The following is a 27,290-nucleotide window of genomic DNA, read 5'->3' as shown; positions in this document are numbered from 1 at the left end:
ATGACTTACTATCGAATACTGTGGGGGTAAGACATCAATGGCACCAAAGGGGGTTGGGGTTGGGTAAGAGTGTGACAGAGAGAGAGAGAGTGAGAGGGAGAGTAAAGGGGGTGTCAGGAGAAGAAAGAGGGTAAGAAACATAATAATATTATAATGGGCGTTATGTCCATTTGTCTGTCTGTCATTCAATCACGGCTAAACAGCTTGACGGAAATTAAACCAAACAAAAATTATCATATAGGGCTTTGATCGAGGATGGTTTATAGCTATATATTATATATATATATATATAATATATATATATATATATATATATATATATAATTATATATATATATATAATATATATATACTAGTGACCTACCTGGCACTGCCAAGGAAAACTGAATGGCGGGCATGGGTAGGGGGAGGGAAGAGGAAGGGGGAGTTTCTAAAGTATAGTACAGCAGTGAGTTATCAGTACATTTGTGCAGTTTGTTGAGGACAGATCCTTGCACAATTCTCCTCCACTTTGCTGTGCAGTTTATTTCACATAATTGATAACAGGTTCGACTGTTGTTGAAAGGGAGACAGGCTCATGTTCAGCGGAGATGATTTTTCTCTTCTAATACAGAAATGTAATTTCCCCTTCCCATTCCCTCCCCCTCTATCTTCCCCTCACCCTCCCATCCCCTTTCCTCTGCCCAATTCCACCACCCATCCCTCTTCCTTTCTTTTTCCATCCCCCTACCACTTACCTTCCCTATGCTCTCTCTCTCTCTCCCCCCTTTTCCTACCCCCTACCCATAGCCTTTCATTCAGTTTTCCCGGCCAGTGCCGTAGTCAGCTATTAGATTTGATCCTCTTTTAAACTCTGAATTCACACATGTTCTGTGGGTTTTCCAGTGTAAGCGAGTATCAAATACTACTCCCAAAAATTTTGTGGTTTAGCCAATTGGTATACTATGATTTCTGACTGTTAAATCTATTTCTTCACCTTTGACAAGTTGTGTAAATTTTGATGACAAAGTCTGGGCACAGGGCATTTTTCTGTAAAGGAAGTGAAAGTCTATGAAACACACGGTTACAGACCGTTTGTGCTGGACTTCGTCTACACTTTAGTCGCTGGTTACTGAAGCCTAAAGGAATCTCAGTATGTTAATATTAATCACATTGTCTGTTACATGTGCCGTCATTGTGATATTTCTTTAAATATGTATGTGAAATGTAATGCCACTTACCATATTTATATCTTTAGTAAAAACCCAAACAATGATTTATTATTTTAGTTTTAATCATGTTCCAATGACCTCTGTATCACCTTTAGTATTAACTATATTGTTAAATGGCTATTTTTTGACATGAACAACAATAAGTCACCTATATATATGCATCTAGTTCAGCGTTTCTTAACATTTTTGGACCTCAGCACCCATTTTGGTCAGGCCAAAGCAGTCCAGCACCCCCTACTATTGGTTAACACCTAGTTACTACAAGGATAAAGAAAAGCGCAGTACATCTTGACCATATATTTGGTTCATTCTCCAAAACAAAAACAGTAATTATGGCAATAGCATTGGAAAAAAACAACAAGAAAATAAAGGAAAGATCATGGACAAACTCAATAAAAAATACTCATCAATGCGATTTGTGTTGTTGCTTATGTACTAGTTTTTTTTTATAAACTTTAACCTGAAAATCAGGTTAAATGTTATTGAATTTAAAAAAATGCATTAAAAATACATTTGTCCAAACGTAATCCTTCACTACAGAAACTCTGATATTTTACTGCCACAACATATGAGACTTTCTGCAGCACCCCCTGAAATTGATTTCAGCACCCCAGGTTGAGAAACGCTGAATTCTAATTTGTGTAAACAGCTGTGATTGGCGAGATGCTGTCTGATCAGGCATCCACATTAAATTGCACTCAAACTTCTTAACAACAATTAGAAATTTGTATCCACTCCTTATGAAATCTTATAGGGTCTACTTAAGGTAGACCGCAGTAAAAACTGGTTTACAGACTCATTGAGTTGCTCCCCTCCACGGAAATCTTTAGTAAAAGGCGAAAGATTTATGCGTTTTGAAGGGAAGCCAGAGCTACCTGACCACAGATCTTTCGCCGTTCTCCTTTCCCTGACTGATGACGGCTAGTGGACGTAGTTTTATACAAAAAGTACATTTGTAGAAATGTTCAATCCTTTTAACTAATCATTTGTAATTCTAGAAATTTTGCAAAACCTATAACATATAAACAAGCTTGACATTGTAAGAGAAAAGCGATTTTCATGTGAAATAACTATAAATTAACATATCAAAGGGAGTATCGTCCATGGATAACCTCTCTTAGTCGTCTTGAACAAAAACACCAGGCAAAGTCCAAGGGTCGGTAACACTAAAGCAATTGTCTAAGGGTCCACATCAGGTCTCCTATACCCACATTCACTTAAAACACTTGCCATTACCAGCCTGAAGTCAATTTAACTCAAATCAATCAACCAACCTTAATTGTTTCCAATGTTTTTAAAACCAGAATTATCAGATTTTCCAATTTTCCTAAGTGGAATATGAAGGACAGGCTTATAACTAAGTCACTGAAAAACATGGTGAGCTTTGTCTTAAAAGTTGTGTATTTATTATTATTATTATTATTAGAAAGTAGTTTAACCTGGCAACTAGCTGACTCAGCTCTCATAGAGCTGTCCTGAAGGATTAGAACTGGGACTGAATAGTTAATTCGGTCTGACGATGAATGAGTAAAAATTAAACAAAAAACTTCACAAAGGTACACAAACACTAACACTGGAACACATGCATATAATAAATACATTTACTAATGTATTCATGCATACTAAAAAAAATAAAATCTGATAAGTTATGTAGCATTTAATAATTTTGTTTGTAGAATTCATTAAATGGTCTATACTTGAACTTATATTTTTATTAACTAAATTACATCTCTTCATGGCCCATATTAATTGGAATGACTGAAATTTCTCCGATTTATTACAAAAGGTAACAATCACTACTGGTCATACTTTTGAACATATATGTAAGTGTTTACATAATAAAAATTTTTGGAATGTTAGTCCATTATATATAAAAGTCTAAAACTAAAGATGTCAACCAGATTGCTTGCAGGAATGTGATCAGACTAGAGACGCTAAAGATGACGTATACAATAAAAGTAGGCTAAGATAATATGCCGTCACCTGTAGTCATTCAATTGTTTATAAACAATTAAACATTAGTCCAAGCTCCCTGCTTGAGACAACTACCGCCTACGTGATCTGTAGCGTGTCTCAGATTGTGTGTTCGTATGAAACTATGTCATTTGTAAGTATGTTCATATGTTCGAACTACTGTCTGTTCCTTCATAACTTGTAACAGACATGGTAGACAGGCAGAACAGAGTTAGCTATCGACATTAGAAGACCTGTACCTCTTTACCTAAGCTTTATCATGTAGAGGAATAGGATTAGCCATCATCATTGGCAGAAGCGATCAAGCTATCGTCATAGAAAGACTTGTACATCATATCTGATCTTCAGCATGTAAAACTTCAAGAATATATCTATTTTTATACTTAGTGTTTTCTACAAGAACCTCACCAGAACCCATGAGTTTAACACATCGTCGTAAAGATAATACCGACTTCGTAAGTGATCTACAAAACCCCAGACACTCCATTGAAGATGGAAGTGCAATACCAACCGACTTAGCGTATAGATTATCGCAAGTCTAACATTACCTCATAGGGCGCCTTATCATACAAGGCACAAGCCTAATATTGGTGGCCAGCGTACCAGAAGAACTCTACAACGTCCTACGAAGAAAAAACCAGAATAATAAATCATGTATCATAAGAAGTCAACGACGACGGAAGCAGCAGATTCTTCAAGCAACCTAGTATCATCGTTAGTGAGCGATTTCAGAAAACAATAAGAAACTTTTCAACGACGACGAAAGCAACAGATTCTTCAAGCAACTTAGTATCATCGTTAGTGAATAACTTCAAGAACAAACCGAACGCGTCTGCAGCATCGGATCTTTCAAGGGCTCGAATCATCGAAACAACGCGCACGGGGGGGGGGAAACTAAAGCCAAACCAGGTCATCCGCTAATAGAGAAGGAGGACCAAGGCCAGTGTGTCGTTATCGGAACACCGTGACTTCCCACAAAAGCAAGCTAAGTACAATTTTTTATTCATTTGAGTAACTTTGAGTTTCCTTTACAGGTCGAATTTCGTTATTCCTGTGGCTGAAGTTACGAGACATTCTTAATCTTACTTTTTTACAGAAATTATCTACATCATTGAGATTTCGCTACTGCGAGTTTTTATCTGTGAGTTGTCTGGTTTCCTAGAAGTTCTACTGAAATATCATAATCATATACTATGTTAATTTTATCATTTTTGGGGTGATTATTAATCCCTTACGTAAAACAAATCATATTAAACAGTGAATAGTGTTTTACGCAGTGGACGTCTGTATTTATACAGATGCATGGATAGGGTCGTTAAGCACCGTAGTGATTAGAAAACACACAAAAAACAAGTGGAACACCCGTACAAATCTAGATAAACTAGAGGTAACACTATTTCGGGTCATGACAATAAATGCTCCTTTGCAAGTCCCGATCGCAGTTTTAGCCTTGAGTTTTTTGAGTTATATAAAATATCGAACCTCAATGACTCAACTTAACTTTAAAAATATGGCTGGATTGCAAGGAATAACATGTCTGTAAAAAACTTTCATCAGGCTAAATGCGCTGACCAGGATCCCTCACTATTTCAAATTTTAGCAAAGAATGAAGTACAAACAGTTAATATTGAATACAGTAGAGGTAACTTGTCTTATTAGTAATCGCTCAGTTCCTAGTAGTTCGTCATTCATTGCTTTATACGTACCAGCAACATAATGCTAAAAACACAATACGTTGCCGATGGTAATAAAGAGAAGGATCTTAATTATTACAAAAAAAAAAAAAAAATAGAAACAGTAGCCCGTTCAGAATCAAACAAGCAAACTCGGTGACTGTGTCACCTAAGTCAAGCGGTCAAGGACAGTTAAATCTGCCGAGTTTTCAAAGCAAGCAAATTCCACACAATAAGCGACTCTAGCAGAGTGGGGGAAAAGCGATGTTGGTTCATACATACCGATATCTTTTTGAATTAAAAAGGATTTTTCCTATGAAACACACGACCGTATAAAGTAATCAGAGCAGGTTTTCGTTTTTTTTAATACGTAAGTTATTATAAGTGTGGTGGATAAGCCCGCTGTACGCGCCGTAAAAATTAGAAATATCTTGTTTATTTCTTTAGTAGACGTAATATCCTGTATTTACGGACTCACCGTCTGTTGTTCGAACTTCTCTAATGAGAAGTCCGGATAAGCGAGCGCTTACAGATACCTCTATAGTTATAAAAAACATTGATCTGTATCTAGTGTAATTGTAAGATTCATCTAGGGGTATACAAAATATTATCTTACATCCTGCAAAATAAGGCGTGTTTATCAAATGAAAATCCTATAAACCTTCAAACATATTGAAATCCGTTTGAACAAAAAGAGACAGTTAATCAAATAATAACTTATATAGAGGAACTATACATTTGTCTCATAAATCGTAACATAGTTCAAATGACCCAACAAAATTCTCCCACAACCGCAGTCGCACTTTGCACGCAAAATCTCGAGAAGCATGCACCCTCGAATGTCTTAGTGCGTGTAAAAAGACTTTGCTGGGAAATGAAAGAATAATCTTCCCGACACTCTGAAATATAACGATTTCCGCGAACAAAGCCCTAAAAGTATACATATCGTGGATACGAAGGTTGTTATAAATATCGCATTTTTTATTGTTGCTAATTTTTAATCCCGCCCATCAGTCGTGGATGAATCTCTCTTATATTCTATCTAAAGTATATCAGTAAAGTCATTCAAGCAGAGATGATTCAGCAGAAACTTTTTTTTATCTTTTACCTGAATACCAGGAAGTTTCTCCACTGGCGAGTGATCTCTGGAAAAAAACGGATGTAATTTAACACAAAACACGGTCTAAGGACAAACATAAAGCTATATACGTACCTTCGTGTAGAACCCCAATGAAATTTCAAAATAGAGATAAATGACGAAGTTGAAATGTTAGTAATAGGAGCCATTAGGAAATCAAATAAGCCCATATATTTTTCCCTCAAACGTCATGCCATAAAAGATCGGACTTGGCGTATCTGCGTAGATTCTGTCGCTTAAACAAGGGGGGGAAACGACTCCCGATAGTTTCCAGTGCCATGTACCGACGACCATCTTATCTCTGTTAGGTTAGAATAAATTTTTTTCACCAACTTGGACTTACTTAAAAGCTTTTACTCCAGATACCATTACCTAAGTGATTGTACCTCATACTCCGTTTTCAGCCAACTCAGGGTGGGGACATTATCAATTTTTTACGTATGCCTCCGGCTTACGTTGCGCCCCAAAGCCCCAATTACAATATAGTGTTTGGAGACTTTTAGGGGATAACCTACATGCCTATATGGATGATCTTGTAATCTTTTCTAATACCTTAGAAGTACATTCACATAAAGTAGAGCTAGTGCTACAGAGACAAAGACAAATAATCTCAGAGTAAAAAATATCTAAATGTGAGTTTTTTAAAAACCGAACATGTTTATCTAGGTTTTTATGTGTCTGGTCAAGGTCTTAAAAGTAGTCCATGGTAAGGTGTCGCTATTCATAACTTTCCGGTACTTATTAACGTAAAAGGGGGATACAGCACTTTTGCGCTGTAGTGGTATTACAATCGTATGTAAATATGTAACTCTTCATCATGACAGCTCCTTTAACAGATCTTACGAAGAAGAGCGTAGATTTATTATGGTCTGAGAAGCATCAACAGGCGTTCGATATCTTAAAAGCGGAAAATTCAGCTTACCTAACTTAAAAATCCCTGATTTAAATAAGGAATTTTTTTTTATTGAATTTTTTTTTATTGCAACAGACGCCTCAGACCAAGGGGTAAGAGGATACTACTTCAGCAATATGATAAACAGTTCTTTCCTATAGCTTTTTATTCACGTAAACTAAAGCCCTCTGAAAGTAAATATGCAGTAATAGGCAAGGAAGGGCTAGGTATCTTTAACTAACTAGTACATTTTAAGTTCATAATCTATGGCTATCCTGATAAAGTCCTTACTGACATGAGTCCTTTTCCGAGTTTTTCAAAGGCTTTAATCACAGTCCAAAAGGAACTCGGTGACAAATGATCATTCAGGTCTTTGGAGCCAAGATAAGATATCTACCTGGGAAAGCAAATATCATAGCGGACGCATTATCCCGCAATCCCGCACCATACAGCAAAGAACCATTAATTAGACTAAAAGATATAGAAACATCCGTGCCTATTGTTTAAAACCGTATCTAAACAAGAAAATTCCTTAACCCAAGAGATCGCGAGCATTGCATATCTGGGTCGGAGCGCAGAACTGTTACAAACTGAACAAAGCAAGAGTCAGCAGCAATAAGCAAAATAATAAAAACACTTCGAACGAAAACAGGGTCAGTGGCTAGGCAAAAAACAATAAACACTTCGAGCAGATACCCTAAAGCAAAAGTATATTTATAGTATGTGTATCAGAATAATGTAATCATATGTAATGTTATATGTAGGTCTGTGACGAGGAAAACCCGAAGAACACAGCAGAGGGCTAACGACCAGGTAGTAGTAATATCTCTCTCATACCAATCGTCATAAACTGGTTGCATTCCGTCATCCAGGGTTCCCTCCTATGTCACAGAAAGCCAAATATGATATTGTTATGATACAATAAAGTTTCATACATACTTACCTGGCAGATATATACATAGCTAAGACTCCGTCGTCCCCGACAGAAATTTTCAAATTTCGCGGCACACGCTGCAGGTAGGTCAGGTGATCTACCGTCCTGCCCTGGGTGGCAGGATTAGGAACCATTCCTGTTTTCTATCATATTTTTTCTCTTCCACCTGTCTCCTTGCGGGGAGGCTGGGTGGGCCTAATCGTATATATCTGCCAGGTAAGTATGTATGAAACTTTATTGTATCATAACAATATCATTTTCATACAATCAACTTACCTGTCAGATATATACATAGCTGATTGGCACCCTTCGGTGGAGGGTAAGAGACAGCTACTATATGGAATAGACAGGTAAACAACATATGTTGTAGGTATAAATAAACCTTGGTTCCTACCTGATAGGTGGTAGACTTCGTGGGTGTTTGCCCAGTAGTCTGCATCACCTCAAGAAACTTTAGCGAGATATGTGATCTATGGCCAAGAGTTCTTGTGGGTCTGCCGAAGGGGTCTTATCCACTTACTCGGCAGAGCCTGAAAGGACTTTGTCAATGGGTGCTGATCCACTTATATGACAATACACCTTATGAAGGAGCGCAACACCGATCCCGATCACCTGATCCTAACACGAGGGTTCGCGCTCAAATTGGAAAGAGTTATCCCCACACTCCTTTCAAAAACCCCAATAATTTCACTAAGTTAAAAAACTTTAACTCAAAGTTAAGGATCAGTGTCGGCTCCTTATCCCAGTAACGTATCCGCAGAAACGTATAAACCAAAAGAGAAGGATCTCTCGTAGGTTAACTTGACATCCTTTGTGTAATGAGAAGTCAACACAGAGTTGCCTCTACCGTACAACACAGCTAATATGTCTTATATGACATATTGTTATGTAAAGAACAAGAATTTGCAAAAGCGCGCACTTCCTGCGCTTTTAATTCTCAGCTGTTTGAAGGAATCAAGTCACTAATGAAGTGCTTAGGAGATCTCCATGTTTCAAAGAAGACCAGGGCTTTCTTGAAATGGATCTCACCCGACTGAAGCCTGAAGCCTGGCAGGAACCTCGCGCCTGGCTGGTGCTTCGCTCTTGGTTGGCGCCTAGCGCTTGTCTGGTACCTTTCGCTTGACTGGCGCCTCGCATCTGGATGACGCTTCGCGTCTTAGCTGGAGATTCGCGCCTAGAGCCTGGCTTGCGCCTGGCTGGCGCCTCGCGCCTGGCTGGCGCCTCGCGCCTCGCGCCTGGCTGGCGCCTCGCGCCTGGCTGGCGCTTTGTGTCTGCCTGGCGCCTCGCGCCTGCCTGGCGCCTTGCGCCTGGCTGGCGTCTAGCTCCTGGTTGGAGTGGCGCCTTGCGGCTGGCTGGCACCTCGCGGCTGGCTGGCACCTCGCGCCTGGCTGGCGTCTCGCGCCAGGTTGGCGCTTTGTGCCTGGCTGGCACCTCGCGCCTGGCTGGCGTCTCGCGCCAGGTTGGCGCTTTGTGCCTGCCTGGCGCCTCGCGCCTGGCTGGCGTTTCGCGCCAGGTTGGCGCTTTGTGCCTGCCTGGAGCTTCGCGCCTGGCTGGCGCCTTGCGCCTGCCTGGAGCTTCGCCGCTGGCTGGTACCTCGCGCCTGCCTGGCGCCTCGCGCCTGGGTGGCTCCTCCCCCCACTTGCCGGAGCTTCGAGCTTGGTAGAGTCTCGAGATGTCTGGCAATGTCCACATCGGACACTCTTATCTGTCCTATAATGTTCGCATCTAGCGCATCTGTGTCAGGTTGTAGGCCCGGTCTTTCTCCTCATCAGACAATGACAGTGTTCTTGGGGCTGTCTGCAGGTTTCTTCTTCCTTATGCTGTGTAGAAGGTCTTGAGTCGCCTTCTCAGTTAATGAACGAGAAATGTCCTTCACTACTGAGAAGGGAACAAAAAGTCAGACAAAGGCGAGTACAGAAGCGCTGCCCTCTGAGCGTGGGAGACCGCTTTGGTTAAAAAGACACTATATACTGTCCTCTTTTTAAGAAGACCTGCTCCAAACAAAGAGGAGATCTCAACCGAGCCATCCTGATCCGCTTTGTCTATACAAGACAAAATACACAGAAGGACTTCTGGTTCGAGTCCTTCAGAATCATGGGCTTTCTTGGACATCACCCCAAGGGACCAATCTAAGAAGTTGAAAACTTCCAATACATGAAAGAGTCCCTTGAGGAGATGGTCCAGTTCTGAAATGCCCCAAGTTATACGGGCGAGTTCAAACCTTGTCTACGTGAAGCGTCAACTAAGGTCGAAAAGTCCGCTTCTGACGTAGACGGAAGAGAAATACCCCTATTCTCTCCCGTCTGATATCAAATGCCTCTTTTACCAGCTAGTCTCGCTGGAGGCATGCAGAAGACCGTTCTAACTAACACCTTCTTCAAATGGCGGGCTTCATTCTGAAGAAAAAACGAAGATTTCTTCGTCTTTGCACTCGAGAAAAGAGCGCGCGGAGAAGGAGAGAGGCAGGAGTCAAGTCGTCTCCATACTCCTCTAGAAGCAAGCTGTCAAAACATTATAGTTCGACAGTCCTTCTCTTCCTTGAAACTCCTCCTCCGAGTTTACTTCTAACTCGGGGTCTAGATGAGTCTCCGTTGCTAATTCAGTACGTCTTTCCTCTGGAGGAGACAAACTCCTAAAAGGAGAGGGGCTAAGGGAATGATATCCTTCCTCTTCCCCGCTTTAATAGTCCTGGAAGGCGCCAACAGCCCAGGCTTCTCTCCATAAATGGATGACGCTTCCCGCTTGGATGACGCTCTAGTCAGCCAAGCGTCCTGGCTGACGCCTCCCGTTTGTGTGGCTGCTGACGTCTGGATGACGCCTCGCGCCTGGAAGACGCTTCGCTCTCAAAAGGCGTCCTAACTGGCGCCAAAATTTTGGTTGGAGCCTCGCGTCTAAAAAGCAGCTTTAAATGACTATTCATGTCTTGACGACGTCTCACGTCTCTCTGGCGTTACGTGTCTTCCGTTAAGATTCTCCCGATCTCGCTCTCGAAACCGAAGCCTCTGCGATATGTTTGGAAGCTTCACGTCTGCATGACGCCTCTCGCTTCGCAGGGGAGAGAGGACGAGACTTCTTGATTGGAAGCGCAACGTCCTTCTACGAGGCGCTAACACTCCCACCAAAGAGGCCAGTTGCTCTTGTACTGGCAAGATAATCTTCCTTGAAGCTTTTCCCACGTCATCTTCATCGGGGGAGAAGTAGGAAAAGGAAGCAGTTCTATAGGAAGCCTGTTCGTCTTCTCACAACTCTTCCCAATAAATGTTAAACATGTTAACAGTTATTATCGTCGATCGAGAAGGATCTCTTTGTTAACGCGAATAGGAGCGAAAAAAAGAGATTCTCGATGCTCTATGCGATATGAGAGTGTCGGGTGGGAAATGGCCCTAAGTGATTAAATGGGGTAACGAAATCAGGAACGAATCTTGCCGTTACCGAGCTTGGTGTCCGAGAGTCTACTGGACTCCTAGGTTAATAACTCGCTAAAACGAGAAAATCTTGGATGGTGCTCTTGGCTCACTGCGCCAGGCTGGCGCTTCTGGCGCAAATTTTAAATTTTTGCGCCAGGCTGGCGCTTCTGGAGCATTGCGCCAGGTTGGTACTTCTGGCGCGTTGCGCCAGACTGGCGCTTTCTTCTAATTCTTTTTATGTTATGTGCCAGAACAGCTGTGGCCTTTATGGTACCCGACATCCTTTCACATGTTAATTCCGTTCTTAGTAGGAAAAAACTTTATATACGTAGTATAGTCCATTCAGGGAACAAGTTTTGTCCCAAAGAGAATGTTTCCCATCCGACTCATCCATCTTCTTCTGAGCAGGTACTCTAATAAGCTATGCTTTCGTAAGCCTGAGAGCATTACATAATATAATGTTCTGCTGCGATAGAATCTTTAATAATGTTACCTACGGTAAACCGCATTGAAAGGTTGTACTATCTCTCTTATTGAAAGCTTCTTATCAAAAGGCATACAATTATTTATTTATGTAGCTTAATTATCCCCTCAATCCGAGGTTAAGACCGCGATTGTAGGGGAGAGATACGGAAAGTTATTCCCTCCCGCAGGAGAGAGAGAGATTCGACCCGACCGCATCATGACTGACACCTACATGGTACTGACAGTAACTGGCATAGGCGTACTGCGTTGGTCTCAGGCTCTCAGCGAAAGCAGTCCCCGCTTACTCTTCCAGAGTTGCCAGCTACTCCAATTAATAAAGGAATTTAATAAAATTATTATCGAACTTCAGGAAGTTCTTATTAAAGCATAATTTAAGCGAAACAAGACTTCGATAAATCTAGAAGCTAAGTAGGTGTAGTCTTAACAATCCCTTTAAGCGTAGTCCTTCCTAGGAAAGACGTAGAAGGATACTTGTAATGAGAGCGCAGAAAAGAAGTAACTACGGTATGTGTTTATGAATTGACCGTATCGTATTCTCATACAGCAGAAACTCTACTACCTTCTACTATCTTCGTTCTTTTCGTAATAGAACGATAGAAAGAGTTATATATATATATATATATATATATATATATATATACATATATATCCTTAAGGAACGAAGTTAATCAAGGAACTCTTTAAATCTTCGTGATTTCTTCATAAATCGCGGAAGAGACAGAATTCCTGTTCATCACTAGGGTTTACGGAAGGAAGTAGATATTTTCTATCCGCCATCATACCCAAACATCGATGAGATCTTATTAAGAAAAACTCCCAAAGCTCTTGCCTCCTCATCAAAACGAGGGAAGAGCATGGATGAAGGAGAGAGTCCGCATTGAGATGGAACTGCCTACAAAGAGTCTTCTGAATAATGAAAAGGGGCTTCTCTTAGTATCAGAATCCTTCTGACAAAAGCAACGGCCGCCTGTGCGACATCTTGCACATTTGCCAGGGGAAAGTTGTTCAAGTTAAAATTCAAAGAGGCTAGCTCGCGACTGACCTCTCTCTCTAATGAAGATTTTTGAAATCTTCTGACGCCTGCGTCTGGATCCTTGCTCCTAGCGCCTAGCGTCTGGATAGTTCCGCGCGCTTGGAAATGTTCCGCACGCTAGAAAGGAGACTCGCTCCTGGAACGTTCCGCTTGCGTGGAGGTCCCGTGCGCCCTAATAGATCCGAGCGCCTCTAGTCTTGTTATACGAGCCTCTTGCCAGAAAACGTTCAATGGAAGCATCCTTCTGATTGCCATTCTACTATAAGGCTCCTTAGTTAAGCCGCCTGTTTTTCTCTTTGAAGGCGCCTTGCGCCAAGAAAAAGTTCTGGAACGCGGCTCTCACTCAGTTGCTGGAACGCGGCTCGCGTTTATCTGTATGAACGAGGCTCGCGCTAGTCTGATGGAACGCGGCTCGCGCTAGTCTGTTGGAACGCGGCTCGCTGCTGGCTGTTGGAACGTGGCTCGCGCTAGCTTGCTGGCTGGCTCTCAGCCTCTCGCTCAGTGAGTCAGTGTTCTCTTATTCATGAGAACGAGCCAGATCGTCCGAACTTCTAACATGTACATTCTCGTCTTTTTCGGATGTAAGATGAAGAAACGGAAGAACAGACGCACTTTTTAAAGGCTGCCTTTGCAATGGCTATCCCTGGCAGTCTGGGACGTATTACAGATCCCGCCGAGGGAACGCCCGATCGGTGGGGATTCTCCATAACCTCCGTAAGGCTTTCGACTTTCCTTCTCCTCTGGGCTTGTGAGTTTGGAAGAGGTCTAGGCCTGAGAGCGAGACAGAGCCGATCGAACGCAAACCCTCTACTAATTAGGACGCCTTTCCAATGGCGAACTTGGCAGTCTGGGACGATCTACAGATCCTGCCGAGGGGACGCCTGATCGGTGGGGATTCTCCATAACCTCCGTAAGGCTTTCGACTTTCCTTCTCCTCTGGGTATGTGAGCTTGGAAGAGGCCTAGGCCTGGGAGCGAAACAGAGCCGAACAGAACGCACCCTCCACTGCACTAACAGTAAAATCACTTCTTACCTTTCAATAGCTCGTATTTAGAGCTACCTTCCTTTGTCTTCAAATTGCAATATGAATTTGAAGATTCTGTGAAGTAAGAAGGAGATGAGGATACCACACTACTAGTAAGTTAATGCTCTAACTGTTCGTTAGTACGAGAGACTATATAAACTTCTAAAGGAAGCGTAACTATTCTTTCCTTACATCGTCAAGAAGGAAGTTAGCTCAATCAATTCTAACATTTACTACACGTTATTATGATAAATATTAAAATTTTCCTTCTTGCAAACTATGTGATTGTCTACCGAAAAGTTCGGTAGTTACACGTAAACAATTCTTCGAAATTTTCGAAGCCAAAGTTATCAAAACAATTAATATGCGTATGCCGAACCAACGATCCAGTACTTCCCTGCAAAAGATAGCCCAAGATCGATGGCGATGAAATCCAAAAATCAAGTCAGGAGGAACTGCAAACGTTGTTTACATTCCAAGCGACAGAAAAAATATGATAGAAAACAGGAATGGTTCCTAATCCTGCACCCCAGGGCAGGACGGTAGATCACCTGACCTACCTGCAGCGTGTGCCGCGAAATTTGAATTTCTGTCGGGGACGACGGAGTCTTAGCTATGTATATATCTGACAGGTAAGTTGATTGTATGAAACACTGTTTTTACTGGCCTACAATGCTTACAGATATAAAAAGCACATCACTAATTGTAAACACGTGTCATGAAAACAAGGGATACACTAAAACACCTGTCAGTTTAAGGGCCTATCCTGTGCCAAATCAATCCTTGAAAGATATACGTAGAATTATTAACAGAATTACGAGTCTGACAGAGGGAATAACACTTCTTAGTGTTAATAGTTCCTTGACACGTTATATAGAATTAATAGCACTAAAAACAAACACCGCAATTGAGTGCGTTACGAATATTTATGAGTGCTAAATCAGTAAATATGGAATTCAACACATAATATCTGTGACTCGGGTGGTGTAAATCAATAATAATCTCCTTAACACGTTGTGTGAATTCCTTTCCATTAAGAAATCCAATAATATATTTTTATCACACCCAGAGTCAATCGGTTTGGTAGAATAATGGTATAATTAAATAGGAAGTGTCAATGTCTTACGAGTTACAACTCGTGATATTGGATCCGAACTGGATTATAGCGGTTCTCGCGGTTTTAAATACCTTTATCATTTATATCTTGTATCTTAGAATTGATGCCGCAAGTAGCCTTATACGGTACGCCGCTAGAACACTTTTCCACATATTCAAGCCGACCATTAATTTATCAAATATATATATATATAAATCAATAAAAGAAAAAAAGAAAAATAAATATGGATACAAGTGGAGTCAATATAATACACTCTGTAAGAAGTCGGTAAGGGTTACTTATTAATAATAAAGGAATCACGATAAAATCAATAACGCTTTAGTAATGACAAATAAGCTAAAAGTTCAAACACATATCCAAATCTACTGACATATTGTCTTCCCGGTGATTTATATTCGTAGTCAATGAAAAAAAAAAAATTAAATAAATAAATAAATAAATAAAACAAAATAATAATAAATAAAAAAATAAAATAAAATAAAAGAGATTTTAAAGTCAGGAAGTCTAGAAGTGAAATGTTATCTATGGAATAATCCTATATGAATCTTATACAGGGCTAATAATATATATAGAATTTGTATGGAAACCTTTTACATTAGTTCAATAAGGAATATTTAATTTAACATAATCATGCAGTTTTCCAACATGAAACTAATATATTGTTCAATTTTGGTACTGTTTTTTTCAGACATTCTTCTCATGTGGGTCGAGTATTAAAAAAACAAAAAAATTATCCTAAAGTCGTATTTGTTACAGCAAGTAACGTAACTCTTAGCTGGCTGAGAGCAATCTCCTGCCAAGTGACGACGTCATCATTGCCGTATCAGCATTTGTTCCTTTTAACCTCAATAATCTGCTTACACAGGTTTCATCTGTGTGTCGTCTCTGCTTGCAAAAGCAGATTGACTGGAGAAAGGAATGCTTAGCCCGAACTTCTCATGGGCAAGGCAGACGTTAGGTACAGGTGTCTATCGGTATGCGCAATGCAACTTGCAATCATTTTAAAATTAATAAACAAAATAAGGAAATAGAATTTTTTCTATAACATCAAATGAACTTAATTTTTTCTGAACCTCATAGACATTTAGAAGTATCACGATATGGATATGGATTATTTACTTGCAACATTAGCTTATTACAATCCAAGTAAACATTCATGGGAAATGTCACATTTTTCTTGAAAAACCCAAAGTTTATTTAGAAATTAGTTACATAGTGGGTTTTTTTCGTTGCATCTCCTACCTATTAATAAAGTTTTTAAAAATTAACCTCAGAGGATGCGCGCGAGAAAATTGAATATGAAACTTTTGTTAGGGCACATAGGATCAGATTTTATCACAACTTAATTTCAGTTAGCATAGAGAAATACAGAATCATGATTAATCTTCTCTTGACTCTTATGTTGCCTGGCAATCTTACAATTAGCTCCGTTTTCCACTTCTTTGTCTAGTAACTTACTACCAGTAATATCGAATTTTCTTTGAGATTCGTAATGTTGTCTATGATATCTATTTTTTTATAATTATGGATATTTTTACAAGTCATCATAGACCTGGATAGGTTCACTCATTGTTAATGCCATGGATAAAAAAGTTTGTACAGCGGACTCTTTTGAATTCCAAAATATCAGCGAATTCATGTGGGTTAAGTCTGGTCTAAATGGCTCTCCTCCCCTCCCGTATTTGGATGTCGTCTGAATTTACTCTGCCCTTGTGACAAGTATAATTTCACTTGCAGGCTGATTAATGGAACCTGGATTACAGTATCCTGCAGTACGAGAGTTTTCACATCGCAACTTCAAAAAATCGTTCGTCGCAGCGGACGACTACAGTCAAGTAACAACCGCCTACAATGTGAAAGGAATTTCATGGACTTCTTCGACCGACACCGTATCTCGTCGCTAATCTCGTTTTCATGCGGAACGCTCCAGCGACTGTCGGGAATCGACTACGAAAGGGACATACTTCCGACGATTACGACCCGAAGGATATTCAACTCTACTTTGCTGGCGAAGGACTCGTGCTGGATGTTTTTTTTTATCATCGCGAACGTATCGTGTAGCTTAGGATGCAGAAAATAACTATGAGCGCAATATAGAACGTTGGACCCGCCCAGGCAAATTTTCCCCTTGTTTTAACCATTGAAAAAAGGCCGTTTCATTGGCTATAGTATAGGTGGTTGTCTGGAACTCTGTAATGGACGAAAAGTTGTTCGAACGCTAGTTTAATAAAAGTGAAGTAGTATAACCTCGTCATGTATCCTATATATATAAAGTATCATGTATCCTATATATAATTGATCATAAATAACAGAGTCGAAATATATCTTTGCGTGTACGCAATAGGAATCTCTTATATAAATGATCATAAATAACAGAATCTAAATATATCTTTGCGTGTACACAATAGGAATCTATTTAAAGTGCACATATATTAATCATAATTATATGAATCCATATACCAATGTATAAACAAATCAGGTAGCCTATAATCAATCCGTTACCTTTTTTGGTTTCTTGACCAATATCTGCAGTTATTTATGAGTTAGTATATTGATTAATGAATCAGATATATAACATTTAGCATAAAAATCAACGAATCAATCAGCATAAACATTAATAATTTTATCAATTCATATATGAAATTTTTTATCAGTTAAAATATGATTTTTATCAGTTAATCTTCATTCTATGCAATTATCAGAGTACATTAGTATTTTCTGTAGCATAAGTATCTTAAAGAGATGAAGTGAAAAAACTGTATCATTATATATCACGTGATCACTATTATTTACCAATATCATGTTTTATATTTTATTACTTGAATCAATTCATGTACACATGAATTTTTATTTACTTATATTATATATTCACATAGTGTCTGTATCACACTCCTATAAGTCAAATGCAAGTCAAGTTTGAGTAATATTCAGTAGTTGGTTTTTGGTAGCTGACCGAGCTAATGTAAGTGTTTACATAATAAAAATATGGAATGTTAGTCCATATATATAAAAGTCTAAAACTAAGATGTCAACCAGATTGCTTGCAGGAATGTGATCAGACTAGAGACGCTAAAGATGACGTATACAATAAAAGTAGGCTAAGATAACATCCATCACCTGTAGTCATTCAATTGTTTATAAACATTAGTCCAAGCTCCCTGCTTGAGACAACTACCGCCTACGTGATTCTGTAGCGTGTCTCATTTTGATTTGTGTGTTCTATGAAACTATGTCATGTAAGTATGTTCATATGTTCGAACTACTGTCTGTTCCTTCATAACTTGTAACAGAGATGGTAGACAGGCAGAACAGAGTTAGCTATCGACATTAGAAGACCTGTACCTCTTTACCTAAGCTTTATCATGTAGAGGAATAGGATTAGCCATCATCATTGGCAGAAGCGATCAAGCTATCGCGTCATAGAAGACTTGTACAATCTATCTGATCTTCAGCAGTAAAACTTCAGAATATATCTATTTTTATTACTTAGTGTTTTCTACAAGAACCTCACCGAACCATGAGTTTAACAACATCGTCGTAAAGATAATACCGACTTCGTAAGTGGATCCTACAAAACCCCAGACACTCCATTGAAGATGGAAGTGCAATACCAACCCACTTTAGCGTATAGATTATCGCAAGTCCTACATTACCTCATAGGGCGCCTTATCATACAAGGCACAAGCCCTAATATATACACTACACGTCTGACTGTTATTGTATTATCAGCACTCAGGAGTCGTGCATGTTGGGCTGTTTACTAAGTGCCCATGTGTCAGACGAGTATGGCTTATACATAGACGTGTTCCTCACTGGACGAGTGTGGGTTCTGTACTCATTTACCAATCTGGTAACCTGAGTTCACTTCCTGAAACCGCCAAAGTGGAATCAGAGAAATTTATTTCTGGTGATTAGAAATGAATTTCTCGATATAATGTGGTTCGAATCACATTACTAAAGCCCCATCTACACAGTCGAGCTTTGCCTGACGAACTTTGGTTCAGAATGGAGACATTCAAGTGGGAAAAGTCAGAACCTTATCCCCCTGTTTCTCCGCTTCAGACGTCACATCGAACAGAGTTCATTAAGAGTGTGGATGGGCCTTACAACACCAATTGGTTCCTAGCCACATAAAAAATCTAATCCTTGTGCCAAGCCTTAGGAGAGCTGTTAATCAGCTCAGTGGTCTGGTAAAACTAAGTTATACTTATTGGGTTCCTCACTGGACAAGTGGGTTGCATACTCGACTATCAATCTGGTAGCCTGAGTTCACTTCACGCAGCCATCAGTGAGGAATCAGAGGAAATTCTTTCTGGTGATTAAAATTCATATCTTGATATAATGTGGTTCGGATCCCACAATAAGCTGTAGGTGGCCCATTTGCTAGTTACCGAATGGTTTCCCAGCCACAAAGAAAAAATTAATCCTTCAGGCCAGCGCTAGGAGAGCTGTTAACCCTTAAAACGCCTATTGGACATATTAAACGTCAACGAAAATTGTCTGTCGGGTGCTCAATCGACGTGTGGTATGTCAACGCAAAATAGTTTTTTTTTTTTTAAATTTGCGGAAAAGTAGTTATAGGCCTACTAGGCAAAAACTTTGGAATCACACGCCTTGAGGGATGCTGGAGCTCACGGATCACGCTTTTGTTTTGTTTACAAGCGTTACCCCAGGGGTGCGCATGCGCGAAATGCTTTCTTCTCGCACCAGCAAGCATCAGCGATGCCTCGTCCGAGTGCGATCTTTTGCCGCAATCGTGTTTTGCCGAACTTTTGCGAGAGTTTGAGTATTTGTGGTGGTACAAGACGTACGTAGAGATGTCTGAATGTTGAATGGAGCACAAAAAGCACGTTTTACCTCTCGGGAGGAATCGTGTGAGATGTATTTTGGACTTGGATGCTGGTGAGGGACCAAGCACCCAAGATGACCTAGCTCCTCAACACCGTTCCGTGCGGCCTCGTGTGGCCGAAAGTGTTCAAGCACCACATTGTGTGCCTCGTGTGCCTTCTACAACCCCTAGGAAGCATCGGGGTGTCCTGAGGGGCATTTGTAGGCATTTGGGAGGCCTCAAACCAAAGGACATAGACGATTACTTGTTGGAGCTTGATCGGGAGCAGGTCGCAAGTCCTCATTTTGATGGCGGTTGGTCATCTAGTGACGAGGACATCACTCCCGATGTTAGTGATGATGAATATTTGCCCCAATGTTACGTACGAGGGTCACAGGCTGAAAGTGAGTTGGAGTTTAGTAGTTTTAGTGCGTATGAGGGGGAGTCTGAGGAGGAGGAGGAGGAGGAGGTGGAGGAGGAAAGGAGGAGGAGTTGTCGTCGTTTAGTTTTGTTGTTGATGATGACACAGAAAGTGAGGGCCTAAGTGAGGGAGATGGGAGAGTGGGGGGTTTCGAGTGCGAAACTGTGCCCTAGCACATGCGAGGGTGCGCGCATGGGCACGTAGAAGGTCAGAACGTCGTGCCAGCCAAGGTGAAGGCCGTTCGTCCGAGAGTACTGAGGGGTGGTCGGACGACCCCACCCCACCTAACATGCACCCATTCACGGCAGCACCTGGGCTCACCGTACCTGTTCCTCTCACTGCTCTGGGGTTCATTCAGCTGTTCCTTACGTGGGAATTGCTGGAATACCTGGTAGCAGAGATGGCAGACTACACTCGGTACTGCCGTGATGAACTACAGACGACGTTGTCGTATTGCTGGCAGGGCTGCAACCTCATGGACAAGGCGCATTTTTTGGGATATATTGCAGGTGGAATTTTTTGTTTAAGTACGCCCAATGTGCCCAGCATTATGGCCCGTGATAGTTTCCTGGCATTGGACATATGTATTTCAATGCCTTCAACTGAAGGGCCATACCCCGGAATAACCCCAATCACCTCATCTTAGTCCGCCCAGTGTTGGATTACATTCGTGAACGGTGCAAGTTTCTAGTGGTTCCTGGCAAGAACCTTTCTTTGGATGAGGGGATGATGCCTTACAAAAGACGTCTTAGCATAAAAGTGTACAACCCCAAGAAGCCAAAGAAATATGGAGTGAAACTTTTTTTTATTACGGAGTCCAACACTGGATACATCGTGGACTAATCAGTGTATTCCGGCGTCTTCTCCACGCTGCGTGACACTGTGTTCGGTCTTCTGGATCGTTTCCGTAACCAGGGATACCACCTGTTTATTGATAATTATTATGACTCGGTATCCCTGGCCCAGGAACTGTATGAAGCAGGTGTGCACGTCAGTGGTACCCTTCAGTTGGTGCATGGGGCCCCGAATGTCCTCAAGAGGTTTGCTAGCCAGCTTCAACATCTGGAAAGAGGAGAGACAGTGGCGGTGGAAGGGAGCTGTCTTCGTCATCTGTTGAAATGGGGTCCGACTCGTTCCCATGATTACGAGGAGTTATGAGCCTATCCAAGAAGAGGTCGTCCAGCGGAAGAAGACACATCGGTAGGGCCGAGTTACGTATGAGGAGTTTCGTGTCCAGTGGCCTATTCTCATTGAGCACTACAACAGGCACATGGGAGGAGTTGATCTCTTTGATCAACTCATCCAGTATTATCCCTTCGCCAGAAGAACCAGGAGGTGGACACAGAAGCTCCTCAAATACATACTTCAGTTGGCCCTCCAGAATGCCTACATCCTCTACTGTGGGTACAATTCCGACCCCCGGAGGTTGCCCCACTTCCATCACTGGCCCCCTGGCCCGAGCTCCAGATCTGCCCCTAGAGAAAAGGACAGATGTTAGGAGGGCCAACTTCGGTCGTCCTGCTCCTGCAGCTGCTGCCACTGCCCCTGCTGCCTCTGCCCCTGATGCCGCCACCCTTGATGATCCCGCCCGTGCTCAGATAACGACTTCTCGTCGGATAGTGGACCCTGTGTGTCGGCTGCAGACAGGGGATCACACACTGGAGCTCCTACAAGGGTGCAGGCAGAAATGGTGCCGGGTGTGCCATATGAATGGCAGAAGGAGAGACACCCTTACTGCTGCCCATCAGCAGTAAGGGCGTGCACGTATCCCTCCTTCACCTGTACCTCGTCATGTCGAGAGGAAAAAATGCAAGACTCTTCAATGGAGGAGGGAGACAACATGAATAGAAAGAAGAGTCAGGATAATGAGTGAGTATTCTGTATTGATTTCATATTTAGTTTTATATTTATTACAAATTTTTATATATCTATTTGTTTTTTATACTATGACATTTTATGCAAAAAGTTTTTCACCTGCATTCCTTTTAGTTATGTATTCATACCAGAATAAAAAAATTAATATATATATATAATAATATATATACTATATATATTATATATGTAATATATATATATAGGATATATAGTACTGGTAATCTTCTTAGGCACGAAGATATAGTAATTAAGTTGTATTCCACATAGGAAAATGAAAAAAGGTATATCTCAGAAAATGCCCAACAGTTTCGTCCTCCAATGGACCTCTTCTTGGAGCGTTTATTAATAAACGCTCCAAGAAGAGGTCCATTGGAGGACGAAACTGTTGGGCATTTTCTGAGATAAACCTTTTTTCATTTTCCTATGTGGAATACACTTAATATATATTTTTATATATATATAAATATAATATATAGATATATATATATATATATATAATATATATATATATATAAATATATATTGGGTAAACAAAAATCTACCATTCAAGTAATATTCAATCATTTATCTTCATTTTGAAACAAATTGGAAGTCTCTAACACAATACTCCGATTTATGGTGAATTTAAAAAAAAAAATGTTTTCCTTCCTTCCGCGCACAGTATCTCGGCGGCAAATCTCCAAAATGCTCGAGTCACATTGTCGTAATATTTGCGCTGTTTCATATTAGCCTTTATATAGAGTTCTATATATGAAAATGTGCAAAATTTTATGTAGGATACAAGAATAAACAACTCATAGTCGTAGCTTTTATCATTTTTGAAATATTTGCATATAAATCACGATAATTAGAAAAAATTAGACATTCGGTCAACTTTGACTGCACCGAAATGGTCGAAAAACGCAATAGTAAGCTAAAACAGTTACATTCTAGTAATATTCAATCATTTATCTTCATTTTAAAACAAATTGGAAGTATCTAGCACAATATTTTGATTTATGGTGAATTTTTGAAAAAACTTTTTCCTTCCTTCTGTGTGCAGTATTTTGGCGGCAAATCTCCGAAATGCTTGAGTCACATTGTCGTAATATTTGCGCCGTTTCATATTAGCCGTTATATAGAGTTCTAGATATGAAAATGTGCAAAATTTCATGTAGGATACAACAATAAATAACTCATAGTCGTAGCTTTTATTATTTTTGAAATATTTGCATATAAATAACGATAATTAGAAAAAATTCTACATTTGTTCAACTTTGACTCGACCAAAATGGTAAAAAAAACGCAATTGTAAGCTACAACTCTTACAGTCTAGTAATATTCAATCATTTATCTTAATTTTCAAACAAAATGGAAGTCTCTAGAACAATATTTCAATTTATGGTGAATTTAAAAATAAATACATTTTCCTTACGTCGGCGCGCGGTATCTCGGCGTCAAATCTCCGAAATGCTTGAGTCACATTTTCGTAATATTTGCGCCGTTTCGTATTAGCCGTTATACAGAGTTCTATATATGAAAATGTGCGCAATTTCATGTAGGATATAACAAAAAAATAACTCATTGACGTAGCTTTTATCATTTTTGAAATATTTGCATATAAATCACAATTAGAAAAAATTCGACATTCAGTCAACTTTGACTTGACCGAAATGGTCAAAACACGCAATTGTAAGCTAAAACTGTTACATTCTAGTAATATTCAATCATTTATCTTCATTTTGAAACAAAATGAGAGGCTCTAGCACAATATTTTGATTTATGGTGAAATTTTGAAAAAACTTTTTCCTTTCCTCCGCGCGCGGTATCTCAGAATCAAATCTACGAAATGCTTGAGTCACATTGTCGTAATATTTGCACCATTTCATATTAGCCGTTATATAGTTCTGTAAATGAAAATGTGCGCAATTTCATGTAGGATACAAAAAAAAAATACCTCATGGTCATAGCTTTTATTATTTTTGAAATATTTGCATATAAATCACGATAAATAAAAATAATTCGACATTCGGTCAATTTCCACTCGACCGAAATAGTCGAAAAACGCAATTGTAAGCTAAAACTCTTACAGGCTAGTAATATTCAATCAATTACCTTCATTTTGCAACAAACGGGAAGTCTCTAGCACAATACAGTGGTACCTCGAGATACGAAATTAATCCATTCCGAGGCAGCGTTCGTATCATGAGCTTTTCGTATCTTGGACCGCATTTTACATGTAAAATGGGTAATCCATTCCAAGCCCTCCAAAAACACCCCAGTACATGTCATAATAAAGCTAAATTGACCTATAAACAATGAAATACTAGAACAATTTGTACCATTCAATACCTAACTTAATACATACTGCTAATACACCTGTAAATAAAGTGTATTAGTGTACATGGTATACAAGAAATACTGTACGTACATACGTACGTATGTAGTAAAATGTGGAAGTTCACCTTTCGAGTGAGGCTATCTCCGAAAGTGGCGACAGAGGAGGAGGACAAACGGCATATATGTACGTACACTTAACTTTACGAAACCTTCCCCCCCCCCCCCTTTTTTTTTTTTTTTCTTTTTTTCCAAATTTCAACTTCTTTACCACTTTCAACTTTCTGTTTTTTAGTATCACTTGGTTCTTCCTTTTTGCTTACTACTCCTACTAAAGGCCTCTTTAAAAAAATAACTATCCAAGGAAGATTACTTCTGCCTACTTTTGACAACGTTCTTGAAATGATTCAAACAAACGTCATCGAACTGTGTAAGCATACGACCTGTGTAAGCCTTTTCGGGGTGTCTCTTTTCTACGAATGACTGCACCTTATGAAAAGCAGCTAGAGCATCCTTAATTTCTGCTGTTGTCATAGAGTTGTCATCCTCCTCCTCGCCGCTGCTAGAGAACTCCTCTTGAACGATGTTATTTTGCATGGCCTCCAACTCCTTCAGGTCATCCGTCGTAAGCTCCTCTTAGTGCTCCTCGAGAAGGTCATTGATGTCGTCCTCGTCGACGACCAACCCCATGGACTTGCCGAGTGCAACGATCTCGTCAAGATCTGGTTGCGAAACAGTTTCAGGATCGTCAACTGTTTCTGAATCTGCAGCACCAGCTTCGCCCACGTCGAATCCCTCGAAGTCTCGGGCGGATACGGCATCAGGCCAGAGTTTCCTCCACGAGGAATTCAAGGTTCCCCTCGAAACCTCCTGCCAAGCTTGGTCGATGAGTCGGATGCATATTACAATATCGAAATGCTCCTTCCAAAATTCACGCAAAGTGAGGTTTGTGGCATCAGTGATGTAGAAACATCTCTTGAAAAGATGTTTTGTATACAGCTTCTTGAAGTTTGATATCACTTGCTGGTCCATGGGCTGGAGGAGAGGGGTGGTGTTAGGTGGAAGATAAAGAACCTTGATGAAGGAATACTCCATTAGGATATCTTCCTCGAGGCCAGGAGGGTGAGCAGGGGCATTGTCCAACACCAGCAGGCATTTCAGAGGGGGCGCTTCTCTTCCAAGAATTTCTTCACTGTCGGGCCGAAACACAGATTTACCCACTCGGTGAACAAAAGCCTCGTTACCCAAGCTTTTGCATTAGCCCTCCACATCACTGGAAGCTTCCCCTTAAGCATTTTGTGGGCCTTGAAGGCTCGAGGAGTCGGAATGATAGACAAATAGGGGCTTCACCTTACAATCCCCACTGGCGTTCGAACAAAGTGCGAGCGTAAGCCTGTCTTTCATAGCCTTATGCCTGGGTAGCTTCTTCTCTTCCTGCGTGATGTACGTCCGACGAGGTATTTTTTTCCAAAAAAACCCAGTCTCATCACAGTTGAAACTTGCTGAGAACTGTAGCCTTCCTTGATCATCATCTCGTTGAACATCTTTTTAAAGGCTTCCGCTGCTTTCGTGTCCGAGCTGGCCGCCTCCCCATGCCGCACCATCGAATGGATGCCAGTCCGTTAACAGAATTTCTCGAACCACCCATGCGAAGCCTTGAAGTCTGGGGTTGGTGTTGATGTCCCTTCTCCTCCTTCGTCTTCGGTCTGGGCAATCAAATCGCCGAAAATAGCACTGGCCTTGTGGCCGATTGCCGTCTCCGTTATCGTATCGCCAGCGATTTCTTTGTCTTTTATCCAGACAAGAAGAGGCCTTTCCATTTCATCATGCACGTGGGTCCTCTTGCTGGACAAAATAGTGACGCCCTTGGAAGGTGTAGCTGCTTTGATGACATTCTTCTGCTTAAGGATGGTGCCTATTGTTGATGGATTTCGGCCGTATTCCTTGGCGATCACACTCAATCGCATACCAGCTTCATACTTCTTGATAATCTCCATCTTCGTCTCCAAAGAGAGCATCCTCTTCTTTCCGTGAATTTCAACTTGGGACCCATGACTATGTATATACTGTACGTAATTTTGTTATGTAGTACATATAAGTGTGTAGTAAAGTTCTCACACAACACGATAAAGTATACTACAACGAAATCACTAACGAATGTATGTTAATAAACGAAATTGTTAGAACGAATGAATACCATGTGCTTAAGATACCGATGATGTCGTGCAGTAGCCGAAGAAGCACGCCGCTACCTAGATGCATCATGGGAGGGATGCTGACCAATAGGAGAGAAGGATCTCATGGCAGTGACTAGCATCAGAAACCAATGGGAAAGCGGGAGGATGGTGGCGAGTCGAGTTTCAAAATTGTTATCGGTGGTCCGGGCGAATCTCGGACTTTACAGCAACAACTTTTCGTATCTTGAACAATTTTCGTATGTAGAGCCATAAAATGTTTCGTATTTGCTTTCCTATCTTGAGTTTTTCGTAAGTTGAGCCTTTCGTATCTCGAGGTACCACTGTATTTCGATTTATGGTGAATTTTTGAAAAAAAAATTTTTACATCCGCACATTACAAATTCTTGCATCATTTTGTGATAACATTTTCTCTATGTTGCTTTGATCGTTTTACAATGTGTTACATACCAAAATGATAGCAATTTAGTGCACAATACAACGAAAAAATATTAACTCATTAGTTTTAACCGTTTTGCTCACAGCACGATTTTTATACAATTATATGAAATTTTTTTTTCGTGCTGTCATATATTCCAATACTTATATATGATATTGATATTTTTTTCACTTCTGATGGTTGCATACTAAACCTCAGGCAATGACAAAAAAAAAAAGGAGCCAAAAATGAACTCTTAATCTTGAAAACTAAGTGTGCTGTGACTTTTTTATAAAAACTTTTTTCCGCTTCGGCGCTCACTCCCGAACCCCTCCGGCATACGGGAGA

General features: G+C 40.5%; 1 protein-coding gene and 1 non-coding gene across 2 annotated transcripts in view; one reads left to right on the top strand and one right to left on the bottom strand.

The window, feature by feature from the left end:
- LOC135195037 (BLOC-1-related complex subunit 5-like) overlaps positions 1–27,290 on the top strand; it is a 579,421-nt gene that overhangs the window by 296,241 nt on the left and 255,890 nt on the right.
- Positions 1,965–2,085, bottom strand: LOC135195116 (U5 spliceosomal RNA). Its single transcript, XR_010310081.1, has one exon. It is a non-coding gene; the product is annotated as a U5 spliceosomal RNA (small nuclear RNA).

Source organism: Macrobrachium nipponense, chromosome 15, assembly GCF_015104395.2.
Source record: "Macrobrachium nipponense isolate FS-2020 chromosome 15, ASM1510439v2, whole genome shotgun sequence".
In the NCBI taxonomy this organism is placed as follows: Eukaryota; Metazoa; Arthropoda; class Malacostraca; order Decapoda; family Palaemonidae; genus Macrobrachium; species Macrobrachium nipponense.
This window is presented reverse-complemented; position numbering and strand designations above follow the sequence as displayed.